Source organism: Crotalus tigris, unplaced genomic scaffold (assembly GCF_016545835.1).
Source record: "Crotalus tigris isolate CLP2741 ecotype Arizona unplaced genomic scaffold, ASM1654583v1 scf7180000017601.7605149639:7615979, whole genome shotgun sequence".
Classification (NCBI taxonomy): Eukaryota; Metazoa; Chordata; class Lepidosauria; order Squamata; family Viperidae; genus Crotalus; species Crotalus tigris.
The window spans coordinates 4,436,763-4,453,491 of record NW_024096505.1 but is presented as its reverse complement, the minus strand read 5'-3'; the positions used below and the strand labels follow the sequence as shown (position 1 = coordinate 4,453,491).

Here is a 16,729-nt window from a genome sequence, read left to right as displayed (position 1 = left end):
TTAACACCAGTGCCCTGTACTTCACCATCAGCACGTGGTGTGTCATAGCCATGGAGCTGGAGCACTGGGATGCAACTCAAATAGGCATCCTATGTGATCTGAGTGTTTGCTTCATTTACTTCAGAAGCCTTAACACTCACCGATGGAAGTTATTATCCTGGTCACCTCTTAATGGGCTAGATCAGGGGTAGGCAACCCAAAACACTCAAAGAGCCACTTGGACCCGTTTCCCACCAAAAACAAAACACTGGGAGCCGCAAAACCCTTTTGATATCTAAAATGAAGATAACACTACATATATCCTTTTTTACCTTTATTATAGGTGTGTGTATGTGTGTGTGTGTGTGTGTATGTGTGTGTGTGTATACACACACACACACACACATACACATTAAAAATAAAAGTAAAAATATGACTCTTGGGAATATCCATACTATTAAAACAATGATCACCAAGAGAATGCTTTAAGAGAATAAAATTACATACACACAAAGGTAAAAAAAGGATATATGCAGTGTTATCTTCATTTTAGATGTCAAAAGGGTCTCTCTCTCCCTCCCTCTCTATCTGCCCTTGATCTGCCACTCCTCTTCCCCCACTCTCTCTCTCTCCTCTCTCTCTCTCTTTCTCCCCCCCCCTCCTATCTGCTGCTCACCTGGCAAGCTTCAAGCTGTTGTCCAACAACCTCCGGGGTAGGCAACCTCGTCTCTTTTATGACTCATGGACTTCAACTCCCAGAATTCCTGAGTCAGCCTAGCTGGGCTAGCTAGCTCTCTCCTGCCCTTCCTGCTTCCTGCTTCCTTCAGAAACGCAGCAAAGGGAGGAGCTTCGCCCAGAAAGCTTTTCAGCTCCTCGGAGAACACTGTGAGTGCACTCTCTTTTACACACACACACACATACACACACACACACAAAACACATACACACACACACACACACACAGAGAGAGAGAGAGAGAGAGAGAGAAGCAGGGAAGTGCAATTGCCTCTCTCTGTCTCTGTCTCTCTCTGCAAAGGCAGAGGAGGCTGGGAGCCACAGGGGAAGGCTCAAAGAGCCGCATGCGGCTCCGGAGCCGCAGGTTGCCGACCTGTGGGCTAGATCAACCCGCCTGGCGAGTGTGCTAACACCTCGTCATTACCAGGAGCTTTACGTGCAAGCAGATTTGCCGCGGCCATAGACACGACTGGAATCAAGAAAGGGAACAAACACAGTTTTTCCTTTATCTGTCAGGTGGCCAGGGGAGCAGGGTGAAACAAACTATTGCCTTGGCAATCCCCTGCTCAGCCTAACCGCCAATTGATCCCCTGCCAGAGCTCTCTCTCAGTATACCTTAGATAGTTCACCCCAGGATGGAGGACTCCACGATGTCTCAACCCAAAAACTCCACCTCACCATCCACTAGCCACAAAAGGCAGAAATCCTCCAAATAGGAGGTGGCAGGCAGGATCAAAGCCAAGGCCAAGACCATTTGTAGAAGGAAACCTTCCAAATTGGTGGAGAAACAGGCTAGCAGAAGATACCAGGCCTTGGAGAACGAATTCTTCAAAGTGCAGAAGTTGGCCCAGGGCAAAGGGGGAGCAGATAGAGGAAGTGAACTTTGATTTTCCTTTGGGGCCCTCGACTTCTACCCAAGGGGTCTGGTTTCCAGAGGGGAGTCACATGGCAAACCTTCTCTCTCCTGGGGTGGATCAAGTCCAAATGATCCAACATCAAGTCCAAATGATCATTGGCACCGCAGGCCCCACATTTGGTTCCAGAGGTCACCTTCACCCACACAGCGGCCAGGCTCAGGGTGGCTGAGCCCGAGCGCTTTCCATTTGAAGATCATCTCCAAGCCCTGATCACCCAGCCGGTTGACTGGGCGCTTGCTGCCAGGCCTTACCTCGTGCCCAGACCTGAGTCCGTGTCCTCCATGCCTCCATCCTTCTTCCAGTCGGGTGCACCTGACTACCAGGGTCCCTCCTTACCGTCCAGGTCTTCCCATAGCAGGGCCTCATCTTCTCCGGAAGATGACCAACCTGACATGTCATGGTGGGAGGAGGAAGACCCTCCCCCAGACCCTTCACCATCTGGAGGCCTATTCAACCCGGCCCTCTTCTTGCCATTGCTACGCAGGGCCAGCGCGATGGCCAACATAGGTCCGAATCAGATTCCCCAGCCAGACACACCGCCCAGCTCAGTCTCAAGCCCGGTGTTCTTTGAGCTCGTCATAACTCAGCACCATGTTCCTTGCCCGGCTCTATTCCGGAATGTGGTCTGGAAAAAATGGGTATCACCTGGCACCTTACCCCCTGGGGAATGGACAGGAAATGTTCAGTTCAGTGCCAGACTTGGTGGGGGATCTTGAGGTGCAAACGGTCGATGAACCCTTTGGTCCTCTCTTGTCTTCATCCATGGTGTCGGGGGATATGGCAGAGGTGCTGAAGGCTGTGGACAGGAGATAGGAACTGATCTTCCACAGAACCCACCTGGCGATGGCGTGGGTGGTAAGAGCTGCCGCTTGCGCATCCTTTGCCAGGACCTCTCTCTTCTGACTGCGTCAACTACAAGCCAGGCTTCCCCCGGAAGAGGTACGTACCCAACAAGATCTGAATAAGCTCGTTGCTGCATCAGAGTATGTCTCAGATGCGACACTACATGCAGCCAGGTTCTCATCCAGGTCCATAGCATCCAATGTCTCAGCACAAAGGATGCTATGGCTCAAACATTGGCAAGCTGACCCAAAGTCCAAGTGGCACCTAGCTACGACTCTTTATCAGGGGTTCAGCTGTTTGGAGAGGCCCTGGCCCCTTATTTGACTGAAAATAAGGACAAGCGGAAGGTGTTAACACACCTTAGCAGACGGGCCGACAGACATGCTAACCTGTACGCCTGCAGGCAGCCTTTCGGCCCGGAATGAGATCAGGCTTTACCCAACCTCCCCGCCAATTCACGGCCAGACAGGACCGTCCGCCCGACAGGACTGGCCGCAGACCCAGACAACAATTTCAGAGCAAACGGCCCTTTTGTGGGGTGGGGGTCGCTCTAATAGGAAATCCAAGTGACTCTCGAGTTGTCCCTCCCATAGGTGGCAGACTCACGCTGTTTGCCTACCAGTTGGAAGCCACCATCACAGATCTCTGGGTCCGTCAAACCATTCGATATGGCCTGTCCCTGGAATTCGTGACCAGGCCCCCAGGGTGCTTCATCCCTTGCCCCCATCAAAAGCAGTCTCATGTGGGATGGACGGCAATTCTAGACCTCAAAGGTCTGAACTCCCATGCTACATATCGAAAATTCAAGATGCAAACGCTTCAGTCCATCCTAGGGAGCATAAGGAACAGAGATTTCCTGACATCCATAGACTTCACGGAAGTGTATCTCCATATCCCCGTTCTTCCCGACCACTGCCAGTTCCTCAGGTTCTGTTAGGCGGGCCATCACTACCAATACAGGGCCCTACCGTTTGGCCTTTCTTCAGCTCCAAGGGTGTTCACCAAGGTCCTGGCGTTGCTTGCCGCATACCTCCGATTGGTACCATTGCATGTCCAGTGCAATCTGGATGACATTCTCATCTAGTCGTCTTCCCTTCAAGCCGCCCAGTCAGACCTAACGCTGTCAATCAAGGTCCTTCAGGAACACGGGTTCTTGGTGAACTTTCAGAAGAATCAGATGGTCCGAACCACCCGACCCTTACACCTGGGCGCTGTCATAGACACACTCAGCTGCCAGATGTACCTGTCACAAGAAAGCCGGGACAGCATCAGGACCCTGGTCCTTAGGGTACGCAGGCAACACGTAGTGGCAATGGCCCTACTTTCCCAGCTCTTGGGAAAGATGATTTCGTGCATTGTGATAGTACCATGGGCTGGACTGCATTCCAGGAACCTCCAATGGCTTCTCCTCCGCTTCCAAAGGTTAGGTACCAGTGCCTCCAACCAACGAGTAAGGGTTCTCCCTCAGACCCTCTGGTCCCAGTCCTCCCCAGCAATAGCAAGAGGATCCTCCTTCAAGGAACCTGCTCGGCTCATGCTCATGACAGACGCCAGTCTGTTTGGCTGCGGAGCGCACCTTCAGTCTCAGTTGGCTCAGGGACAATGGTCCCGAGCAGACCTGAAACACAACATTAACTGGTTGGAGTTCAGAGCCATACACCTGGCTCTCTGCCAACAGGGTTGCGAGGTAACATGTGCTAGTCCTCATGGACAACATGGCGGCAAAAGCCCACATGAGCCGGCAAGGGGGTACCCGATCCAGGTTCCTCATGACCGAGGCCCAGGTATTGGGCTCCTGGGCAGAGGCCAACCTGTCCTCCATCAGGGCTGAACACATCTAGGGGGAGGCAAACCGGCAAGCGGACTTCCTCAACAGGTCAACCGCGGACCGTTCCGAATGGTGTTTGCACCCAGACCTATTCGCGGAGATATCGCAGAGGTTTGGACAGCCAGTCGTAGACTTGTTCGCTTCTCCGATGAACTCCCAACTCCCGAGGTTCTTCTCCCGGTTTCCATCTTTAGGGGCGGAGAGAGTGGATTCTCTCCACAGTCCATGGCTGGGGAGTCTGCTTTACGTGTTTCCCCCTCTCCCTCTGATTCCGGCGACCATCCACAAGATGTTACAGGAACGGACGGAGGTCCTGCTCGTGGCCCCGTATTGGCCACGAAGGCCATGGTTTGCCGACCTAGTGAATCTTTCCAGTTCTCCCCCATGGAGGATCCCTCCCCCGGATCGCATGTCTCTCAGTCAGGGAGTTCTATACCACCCAGAACCCCAGTAGCTGCAGTTAGACGCTTGGCACTTGAATGCCGGATCTTGAGCTGGGAATCATACTCAACAAGAGTGATCTCCATGATTCAGGCCTCTCACGGGCCAGCAACCAATTGCATCTATGACTCCACATGGAGGAATTTTTGCAATTGGTGCGAGAGGCGAAAACTGGATGTTTTGGACATGACAATCCTGAACATCCTGGAATACTTGCTCGAGGGGCTCAACGGGTTTAGCGCCTAACACTATCCGCAGGCAGGTTGTGGCCCTGTCCACCTAACTTACCTGCGCCAATTCGGCTCCCTTGGCCCAGCATCCCAGAATATGCTCCTTTCCCAAGGGCGCCACCAACACAAGACCACCTGTGGTACATAGGTATCCGTCCTGGGAATTACCATGGGTCCTTCGGGTCCTCACCAAATCACATTTGAGCCTATCAGATCTTGTAACTTAGGTCCTTTTCCCTCAAGGTCACCTTTCTGGTCGCTATCACATCAGCCAGGCACATCTCTGAGCTCGCGGCACTGTCAGGGAGGACCTCTGCACCTTCCACCAAACCCAGGTGGTCCTCCGACTGGACCCCACCTTCATTCCTAAGGTCAACACCCTTTTTCATAGGGCCCAAGAAATCGTTTTGCCAGATTTTTGTTCTAACCCGTCCCATGCCTTGGAATGGTAGTGGCAAACACTGGACGTTCGCAGGGCGTTACAACACTATATTCCTCAAGTCTGAAGCCCTCTTCATTTCCTTTCACCAGGCCTCTAGTGGACAGAGGCTTTCCGCCTCAACCATAGGCAGGTGGATCAAGGCTTGCATTGCAGAGGCGTACTGGTCACATTCCCTTCCTGTGCCACGTCATATCACAGCACATTCTACTCGCAGTGTTGCCACCTCCGCGGCATGGGCCACACAGGCCTCCATCGAGGAGGTCTGCAGGGCAGCCACATGGTCCTCGCCTTCTCCTTCATACAGCATTATAAGATAGACCGATTTGCATCGGCGGACGCATCCTTTGGAAGGAGAGTCCTCCAGCAGGTGGCTTCTGGGCAGGTGGCTCTGGCCCCTTCGGTTTCCCTCCCATTGGGACAGTGAGGCTTTGGTATGTCCCATTGGTGGATTCTCCATCTCCTGTGCTGGAGAAGGGGTGTTGTCTTACCTGAACGCCTTTTCTCAGCACAGAGATGGAGAATCCACTCCCACCCTTAGGACCACTTAGGTCATGTTAGTCTGGGAGCCAACACGTCGGACTGTTGTCAGCTGCTTTCGCCTTCGTCAAGACTGGGTGTGTCCTAGCCGAGGGCAAGCGTGGCAAGTTTGGCTGTCTTGGTCTAATAAGCAAGAAGACAGAGTTAACCCATTGGTGGATTCTCCATCTCCATGCTAAGAAAAGGCATTCAGGTAAGACAACGCCTCTTCTCTATTAACTGTTTGTTGCAAGGTTTGCAAAGCATACAAATGGTAATGTAGGATGTTGCAATGATTGTAATTGTGGGGATTGGTTGCACAGGTAGCGTAGAATAGCATGTTAGGCACATGTACATCTCAAGAGCACTTTATAGCACTTTCTGGGCAGTTATTATTTGTATATTACCTTCAATAATCTGTGTCCTCATTTTACTGACCTTGGAAGGATGGAGGCTGAGTCAACCTAGGGCCTGTCAGGCTTGAACTCCAGGCTATGGACAAAGTTTGCCTGCAATGCTGCATTCTAACCACTGTGCTATCATGGTTAGCACCATCATTACTTCAGACTGTTGCTACATGAGGTAGTCAATAAGCAAGCATCACCTGTATTGATTTCTCCTTTCCTCCCATGAAATGTCACTTCACAGGGATTTTCTCTCTTGGATTCATATGGATCTTTTGCTGTCCCAGAGTTGCTAGCTCATTCAGGTTCTAAGTTATACTTTACTATGAACTATAGTAGATCATTGGGAATGGTGAGTTGTAAATAATTTAAAGTAATCACTGACTTGAATAAGATGTATTGGACAAGCTAAAATCTCTGGAAGACAAATTCTGCATCAAGTTCTTGCATATGATTATTTTGTCTACCCATTATATTAAATTATAAACATCATTTTTGTATTGCAATGTATCATGTTAACTACCCAGAAATAACTGGGATTTAAAAATTAAAGATTTCAATTTCAACTTCATTGGTATTAGAAACGTATATTTGAAATGTATGTTAAAAATTAAGTATGCAAATATGTCTATCCCCATTGGCTGGCATTCCTCACTTTTGCATGTTTGACTTTGCAGTTGACATAATTTGTAGAACCTGGTTGACCTTCTTGGCATGGAGGCCAGACAAATTTGGATCTGGTTTGTACTTGGATGGGGAAATACTAGGGCTGTAAGTTACACTAGGAAATCAAAATTATCCCAGAAGAAGGCCGTGGCAAATCAATTCCATATTGTTGCCAAAAAAAATCATCAATGTGTCCTTGCAGTTAGTGTGAACCTTATTTGAAGGAAGCTTTGCCTTTAATACCTACAAGTATATAACAGGGGTGTCAAACTCAATTTCATTGAGGGCCGCATCAGCATTGCAGTTGCCCTTGGGAGGGGTGGGGGGGGTGGCCAGGGTGGGTGCGGCCTACTGGTGGGTGTGGATGGAGTGGGTGTGGCCTACTAGGTGGGCATGGCCAGCTCTTCATCGTTTGCATCAAGGGTGCCTGTGGGGGCCTGGGCAGGAGTGGGACAGATCTGAGGGTCTCTGGCAGAAGGGGGTGGGACCGGGGCAAGCGCCAAGGCATGGTGCATTTCTTCATTCCTCACAAAGGGTGATATCTCCCCAGCATGCACCCAGGGGGTGAGGCCGACGCGGCAGGGGCTGGTTCCTTGCTGTTTCCAGATGACCTTGTGGAGCTAAGACAATGCATTTCACCATAGATGGCCACCACAAAATTGTACTTGGCTCCCGGCCGGCCTGGGCCAGGGCCAAGGCAGCGGGGGCCGTTCCCTCACTGTTTCCAGGATGGCTTCGTGGGCCACATGAAACCACTTCACGGGCCACATCCGGCCCCCCGGGCCTTGTGTTTGACATGTCTGGTATATAATATATTAATAAGTAAAATGTATTAAAGGAGCCATGTTGTTCCTGTTAAACTAGAGTTTATTTTAAAATGTTGATCTTTTAATGTAGCCAGTCAATTAACTGAATGATGTGACAAAACTGTTTGATTGGAAAAGCAATCTGAAGTTAGTTTTTAAAAGGCAGTCCAAATACTGATGGAAATAAAAAAGTAAATGGCTCAAGCATAGGCAAGGTCACATATTCTGTATTTAATATGTATATAGTTAATGTCTTGCATATAAGTTCTAGTTGCCAGGGAGATAATAATCCCATATATATTTGTGCTATTCTGATTATAAGTGGCGGCTGCTGTGATTGAATGCCCCTCCTTCTAAATATGTATTTAGAAAACAGAATAATGGTATGCAAAAAGTTTTTACCCCAAAAGAGCCTGATTGTTTCAAACTGAGAAGAAAACCATAGGTTATGAGAGTTTTATTTCAAGGTTGGAATAAAATTCATTGATTTGTCTTTGGGACAAATGTTGGCCATTTTGAATATAGTTTTTACTATTATAGATATTGCTACTTGGCTTTGGAATTGTGGTTTCTGATAGGATTGCTCCCCCCCTTGAGTTCCCTCCCCCCCAAAGAGTTTTGAGAGGTAGATGGCTTAATAAAGTGATACAACTAAGAATCAAAAGCTCACTACACCAATTAGCTCCTCAATATTCTCCATCAGCTTTGGAGAATTCTCAATTCTCTCTTCCAATTAAATGTATGATTTGGTATTGTTTTCTTTATTTTTGTGGAATGTTAGATTTAGAATGATATGGTTTGATTTGAATATACTGGGAAACATTGTTTCCTTTTTAAATATAGATAGTTCTTGACATATAACACTAACGGAGTCAGGCCCTTTACAGTCATATGTTATGACAATCATAACATAGATTGGTCATGGAACTGACCTGATTTTATAACTGTCTTGCAATTGTTAAGCAAATAACTGGGTTAAGTGAACACCACAGTCACCATTTGGTCATTTGCTAAAAACGGAAATTAGGCAAAATTAGTATAAAATTTGATTGTGGAATCTGCAAACTACTGTAAATGTGGCCATATTGCTGACTACCAAAGTTTGGTCATTTGACTGCAGAGAGGGCCTGACCATTGGATCTTTGAATCCAGGTAGTAAGTCCCCTTTTTTTGGGTCACCCATAACTTCAAATAGTTGCTAAGCAACTGGTCATAAGTCAAAAACTACCAATACTATTTCTTTGCAGTTTGGCAAAACATGCTGGTTTCTGAATCAGACTGATGGCAAACTAGAAGAAATCTAGAAACCTATCTTACGATCATTATCCTGAGATTGCTTCTTTTTCCTTTGCAGTGTAAAGACTCAGTTTCAATTCTTGAGAAAAATAAAAGTTGATCTGCAATTTTTAAAGAAGGGAGCTATTTTTTTTAGGAATCAAGAACATCAAGTCTATTTAAATCAGAAGTACCCCAAAATATGTCCTGGATGCTCTTACTAAAAAGTTGCTTTGGGGTATATGGTGTCATAAAATATTAATTTCCTAAAGACAAAGACAGAAATAGAAACAACTTCAAAACATAAAGCTTTCATTATGTATACACAGTCTTTTGTCCAAATAGATATTTTACAACAGATAAACTGATAATTATCAGATGTGTGTAATTTATCCAACTGACTAACTCCATGTATAGTTAGGAATGATCAATGATCCCTAAATGCTTAATTGGATATTTCTTACACAAAACAAAATTAAAACTAGGATATTTACATCTCCATTGTCTTGCCTCTTAAGTGTGCTTTATTATTCTGTAGAACTGCCCTCATGTCAAAGAAGTGCTTCTTTGCAGTCCCCCATTATTATTTATAATATCTGTGCATGTAGATGGAAATCAAGATAGTGCTGGAGATCAGCCCTTTATTCTATAGCATTCCAGCTTTCTAGTTAATTTTAAAAAAATTAATAAAGAAAAAAAGTTGCTAAATATTCTTGGGTTTATATTAAGAAACACAGATTTAAATTCTCATTTGACATGAAATTTCCTTTTGAGTAATACTGATGGGTGATGCTGTTAGTGCTTTTGTATGCAACATGAACTTAGTCTAATGTATCCAAATTGATCTATAGCTTTAATTTCTAAACATAACTCTTATATTTATGCTAGTCCTGTCTGTGTATTGGTAACAAAATTATTTCAGTGTAAATTTATCCCTTTTTCTTTCATGGCTATCTGTGGTCCTACTTCCTTGCTTAGTCTTCAGCCCAGGAGGACATGATTGTGCTTGGCTTCCTTATCAGACTCCTGGACAGGTTGTAATTTTCCTTTTTTTCCCCTTCATGGATTCTCTTCCTCAATTCCAGCCCTGGGATCAGTGCTGCCCCAAGCCTAGGGTCTCCGATTTCAACAGATCAGGACTAAATTTAATCGAATTTTAATTTACTTAATTCAATTCGAAATTCTTTAAAATTTAAAGCCCTGGGCTCAGCGTTCCCGGCAGGGAACAGAGGCCCTCACCAAGCCAACTGAGGGCCGGACAGCTGAGATTTGAACAGCTGAGCATTGGTCCCGTTTGGCGCGCCGATCACGGCCGCTATCTATTTAAACAGCACGGTTTGTCCTCTCTTATCTAGATGCCCGCAGGAGACCAGGAGAGGCAGGGGTGATACATCTGGGTCAAAGGAGGCTCATCAACGAAGACTTGGACCCAAGGATCCTCTTGTGCTCTGTTTTCGGCACGGCCGCCATTTTGGACCATGCGGCCGGCAAAATCTTGCTGTTTGAAACTTGCAGCTTCAGCTGAAGTTCAGCTGATTGGCAGAATCAACAGCAGACTAGGATTCAGACCAGAGGAAGCTCGACCGCTGAGCCTCGGCCCCAAGCACTCCTCTGTGCATCTGCCTTGAGCTCGTGGTCGCCATCTTGCACCATGCGGCCAGCACTCTTTTAAATTTGCCGCTTCAGCTGGAGACCAGCTGATCGGCTAGAATCAGCAACAGAGACACGAGCCTTCGTTCCAGAGCAGAGGATCTGCCCCAAGCCGGCCTGATCTTCACCTAGCCAGGCCAGTATTACTAGTTGATTTAATAATAGTGTGTATTATTAATTAATTATTATCATTAATTATTAATCAAGTTGTTGGTTAAATTAATTAAAATAGATTAATATTAATTAAATCAGTATTATTAAATTACTGAATTATTATTAAATTAATTTAAATCAGTAATATTAAATTACCACAACTAATCCTCACAACATCAAAGGAGGGCAGGCATTTATCAAAGGTGATCTGCTGCCACTAACAAGGGACGTGTGTGCCGACGCTCGCCAAATTGTGGTTTTGGCCGCCCCGTCCGCCTGCACTCATTGATAAAAGGCCATCAGGAGCATTTTGGTGTGAGAGAGGCCTACCGGTCCAGCGTCCACCATAGTCTAGAGCAGTGTTTCTCAACCTTGACAATTTTAAGGCATGTGGACTTCAACTCCCAGAATTCCACAGCCAGCTGCCTGTGGAATTCTGGGAGTTGAAGTCCACATGCCTTAAAATTATCAAGGTTGAGAAACACTGGTCTAGAGCAATTACTAGCTCTGCCAATATCTGGGATCACAACCATAACCACCAACCAGTGGTGATGACAGACTGTGTGGTACCTCAGACCGCACAGGGTGCGCCTGGCACTCCTATGCCAGAGAATCCCAAGTCCTCCAAGTTGAAGGCTGCAGGAAAGCTTAAGGCCAAGGCTGTTCCTGGCAAGAAGCCCTCCAAGGCAGCAGAGATGGAGGCCAGCACCTAGCCTTGGAGAAGCAATTCTCCAAGGCTCAGCAACTAAATACCAATGAGACAGTCCAGACTCCCCAGGTCCCACATGATGGTTCACTGTTTAACCTGCAGCTGGCCTCATCCAGCTCTTTAGCTCAACGGCCCTGGTCCCCGGTTGGTGAGGCCAGACAAGGAGAAGGCCCGCCTCTCAATCAGGGAACAAGCCCCCAATGGGTGGCTCCTTCACCCAGGTCCCAATTGGCACCAGAGGCCACATTCACATCCACAATGGCCGGTCTCAGCCCTACTTAGCCTCGGGGATGCGGCCAGAGCAATTGCAGGCGTTACTGGCTCAAGCATTTGCCCAGGGAATGGCATCTTTGTTCAACCAGGGGCCCAGGTCAAAATTTGTGACTCCCACGACTCCTGCGCACTACCAGGCGGAAAACCGGGGGTATCCTGAATCTGTCTCATCCGACCATTCGTCTCAGGACAGAGACTCAAGCCCAGAGGAATACGGGTCAATGGACATCCAATTATCTGAGGATGAGGAGTCTGCTCCGGACCCCTCTCCCTTCATTGGCCTATTCGACATGGGCCTGTTTAAGTCACTCCTACTGAAAGCAACTACCTCAACCAACATTTCCCCTGATCAGGAATCCCAACCAGTTCCCTACACCAGCCAGGACTCAAAGCCCCTCTTCTCCAAGCCCACGATTACGGAAAGGCATATCCCTTGTCCCCCCTGGCACCCTCCCATCACTGGGGGGGGGACGGACAAAAAGTTGTTCAACGTCGCCCCGGCCTTATCAAGAGCTCTTGGAAGTTCCAACCATTGATGATTCACTAACACCAATATTTTCTTCTTCTACTGTGTCAGGAGACATGGCTGAGGCCTTACAAGCAGAGGACAGAAAATCTGAGTTTTCCTTACGCAGGTCTCACCAAGCCTCGGCATGGTCGTTATAGGCATCCACTTCCATTATATGGCTCCGAGAGCTCCAAGCCATGATTCCCCCGGACCAGGTTTGTGCTCATTAGAATCTGGGTAAGTTAGTGGCCACCTCCCAATACATGGCGGACGCATCACTACACGCCGCCAGATTTTCATCCCGAGCTATAGCTGCTAATGTCACAGCCCACAAGCTCCTATGGCTCAAGCAATGGCGAGTGGACTTCAAATCAAAGTGGCGCCTGGCTACCGCCCCCTATCGAGGTGGGCAACTATTTGGAGAGGTGTTCAACCCTTATCTGGTGGAAAACGGACAAGCACAAGGTGTCGGCCCACCTCAACAGAAGGGCGGACAGACTGTCCAACCCGTACTCACGTAGGCCGCCATTTCAGTCAGGATCAGGATCTGAGTGGACTCAGCCTCCTCGTCCTTTCCACCGAAGACATCACCTCCAATTGGAGCATCCTGCTCCCAAGCCTCGACAGCATTTCCATGCCAAGCGGTCCTTTTGGGGCACGGGAGGTCGTCCTTTCCGAAGAAACAAGTGATTCCAGTACGGCCCTCCCCATAGGCAGCAAAATCACCTTCATTCGCGAATGGGAGGCCACCACCACAGACACCTGGGTGCTCAACACAATCAAATAGGCCTTCCCCTCAAGTTTGCATTCCATCCCCCAGAACGATTAATTTCTTGCCTAGCTCCCACCAATCCGGGCAAGATATGACTCATGAGCGAAGCCATTCATCACCTTCTGTAAATCAGAGCCATAGAGCCAGTGCCAGCTGGCCAATTTGGGGGGGGGGGCATTGTATTCCATCCTATTCATTGTGCCAAAGGCCTCTGGGGGATGGAGATCAATACTAGATCTGAAGGGATTAAACTCTCATCTTGTGTACAAAAGGTTCAAGATGCAGACACTTCAGTCCATTCTGACCGGTATCAGAAGGCACGATTTCCTAATGTCCATCGACCTCACAGAAGTGTACCTTCACGTCCCCATCCTTCCCGACCATCGGAGGTTCCTCAAGTTCTATTATGCGAACCATCATTATTAGTACAAGGCTCTATCATTCGGTCTTTCGTCTGTTCCAAGAGCATTTACCAAGATCATGGCAGCACTGGCCGCTCACCTGAGACTGGTCCCTGTACGTATCCAATGTTACCTGGACAACATCCTCATCCAATCCACCTCCTTGCAGAGGGCCTGGTCAGACCTCATCTTGTCTATCAGGACCCTTCAAGACCACGGTTTCTTGGTGAATTTCCAAAAGAGCCAGACAGTGCCTTCAACCCGCCTCCTTCACCTAGGCGTGATCATAGACACCAATCTCTGCAAGGTCTATCTGTTGCTGGAACGTTGGGACAGCATTCGGGCCCTGATCAGGCAGGTATGAAGAGAGCGTGTGGTCACACTGGCCATACTTTCCCAACTCCTAGGAAAGATGGTTTCTTGCATGGGGATAGTGCCATGGGCCAGGCTACACTCCCGAACCCTGCAATGGTTTTTGCTCCCATTTCAGAGGCAGGGCTCCAGCTCCTCCAACCAGAAGGTAAAGGTTCCGTCTCAAACCCTAGAGTCCCTTCAGTGGTGGACCTCACCAGCAGTAGCCAGAGGCTCTTTATTCAAGGAACCAGCCAGGCTTACCCTAACGACGGATACCAGTCTGTTCGGCTGGGGGGCACACCTACACTCACAGTTAGCTCAGTGCCGATGGTCACAATCAGACCTCAAATACAACATAAACTGGCTGGAGCTCAGAGCCATACATCTGGCACTGCACCACTTCAGAGACTGTGTGGAGGGACAACATGTCCTAGTGCTCATGGACAATGTGGCAGCGAAAGCCCATGTGAACCTGTACTTGGTCCAGGTCCCTTATGACCGAGACCCAGTCGTTGAATACTTGGGCAGAGACCAATCTTTTCTCCCTCAAAGCAGAGCACATCTTGGGAGAGGCAAACCAGCAGGCAACATCTTGAGCAAGTTGACAGTGGATAACTCCGAGTGGCGCTTGCATCCTGATCTATTCAGAGAGATCTCGGAGAGATTCGGACTTCCGATGTTGGATCTGTTCTCCTCCCCGGTGAATTCCCAGCTCCCGAGGTTTTTCTCCCAGTTCCCATCTCCAGGGGCAGAGCAGGCAGACTCCCTCCGCAGTTCATGGCCCGAGGGCCTGCTCTATGCCTTTTCCTCTCTCCCCTTGCTCCCGGTTGTTATCCGAAAGATACTGCAGGAATGGGCAGAGGTGATATTGGATGCTCCACACTGGCCAAGACGGCCATGGTTTGCCAACCTCGTGAGCCTTTCCATCCGCAGTGGATTCCTCCAGATTGTGTTGCACTCAGCCAGGGAGCTCTGCGGCACCCGGACCCTCAGTGGCTCCAGTTAGCCGCCTGACACTTTAACGGCGGCTCCTGATCCGAGAGTCCTATTTGACGGGCATAACCTCCATGATTCAGGCCTCCAGACGCCCCTCAACTAACAAGATCTACAACTCCTCGTGGAAGAACTTTTGTCACTGGTGCAAAAAGAACCACCTCAATCTCTCGTCCATCACCATTCTGAGAATCCTTAAGTATTTATTGGAGGGGCTCAACAAGGGCTTGGCACCCAATACCATCCGCAGGCAGGTGGCGGCTCTATCCATGGTGTTTACATGTGACAATTCAATGCCATTGGCTCAGCACTCGATGGTGCGTTCCTTTATCAAGGGCGCTAATAACACCAAGCCACCCGTGGGTCATCATTATCCCTCTTGGGAACTCCTGTGGGTCTTGCCACTGTTTGAGCCCATCAAGACCTGTGCACTGCGGTTATTAACCATGAAGATAGGCTTCTTCATAGCCGTTATGTCGGCTAGACGCATCTTGGAACTAGCCGCTCTCTCTGTCAGAGAGGACCTATGCTTCTTTCACAATGACAGGGTGGTCCTTCGACTGGATCCATCCTTTATACCTAAAATAAATTCTTTGTTCCACAGGTCACAGGAGATGATTCTTCCAAATTTTTGTCCTCGACCATCTCATGTGTTAGAACGCCAATGGCACACCTTTAACGTGCAAAGGGTGTTGCCACCATTACCTCAAGCGGACTTCAGCTTTCGCAAGTCAGAAACGCTCTTTATGTCTTTTCAACCTTCTTCTATGGGGCAGAAGGTCTCGTCTTCAACTATAGGTAGGTGGATCAAGGCCTGCATTGCAAGAGTGTTCCAGTCGCATTCTCTGTCAGTTCCAAGCCATATCACCGCTCACTCCACACGCAGCGCTGCAACATCAGCAGCATGGGCAACACAGGCATCCATTGGGGATATTTGTAGGGTGGCAACCTCGTCCTTGCCTTCCCCGTTTTTGAGGTATTACAGGCTGGATAGATTTGCCTCCGCAGAAGCTTCATTCGGCCGGAGAGTGCTCCAGCAAGTAGTGTCATCAGGTGGGACACAGGCCCAGACTGATTCCTTCGCATATTAATCCTTACCCTCTACTAGCATTCCATTTGTGGATTCTCATGCTGGAGAAGGGACGTCTTACCTGAACGCCTTTTCTCAGCATGATGATGGAGAATCCACACCCACCCCTTTAGGTCCGTCAGGTCCTGTGTCAAGGGTAGGGGAGCTAACACATTGGATTATCGTCAATAGCTTCTCCTTCGTCGTGTCTGGGATGTACTAAAGCCCAGCAAGAGGTGTGGCAACTTTGTCAGACTTAGTCTAATTGGGCAGGAAGATAGTCTAAACCGATTTGTGGATCCTCCATCATCATGCTGAGAAAAGACGTTCAGGTAAGACAATGCCCCTTCTCCTGCTGCCACTTACATCCCAAGAACTTAGGGAGGATCCTTTCTGAGCCTCTTGTTCTGTCCACTATGCAGCTAAAGGCTATTATGTCTCTTGACCATTCTTCAGCAGCACCTCTTTGCCTACTCTCCCAGGTCTTCCCTACATACTATTACAGATTTTCAAATGTATTTTCAGATTTTGTTGCAGCTTTCTGGAACCCGGCATATTCCTGAAGTGCTGGAACTGCAAGTTTCAGAATTCTAAGACAACATGACTGATTTCTTGTATACGAAAATTGCTGATCCTTATTCTGTAAGCCTGCTAAATTATAGTTCAGAATTATGCAGGTGAGCCTTAGGCTTATGTTCTCCATTTTCTTTCCTCTGATGGGACTACAAGGGGAACATTGGAAATTTAAGTATAGTATAGCATGCT

General features: G+C 48.2%; 1 protein-coding gene across 3 annotated transcripts in view; it reads left to right on the top strand.

Moving 5' to 3' along the window:
- DYRK1A (dual specificity tyrosine phosphorylation regulated kinase 1A) overlaps nt 1–16,729 on the top strand; it is a 169,178-nt gene that overhangs the window by 25,473 nt on the left and 126,976 nt on the right. The gene's annotated exons all lie outside the window — the stretch shown is intronic.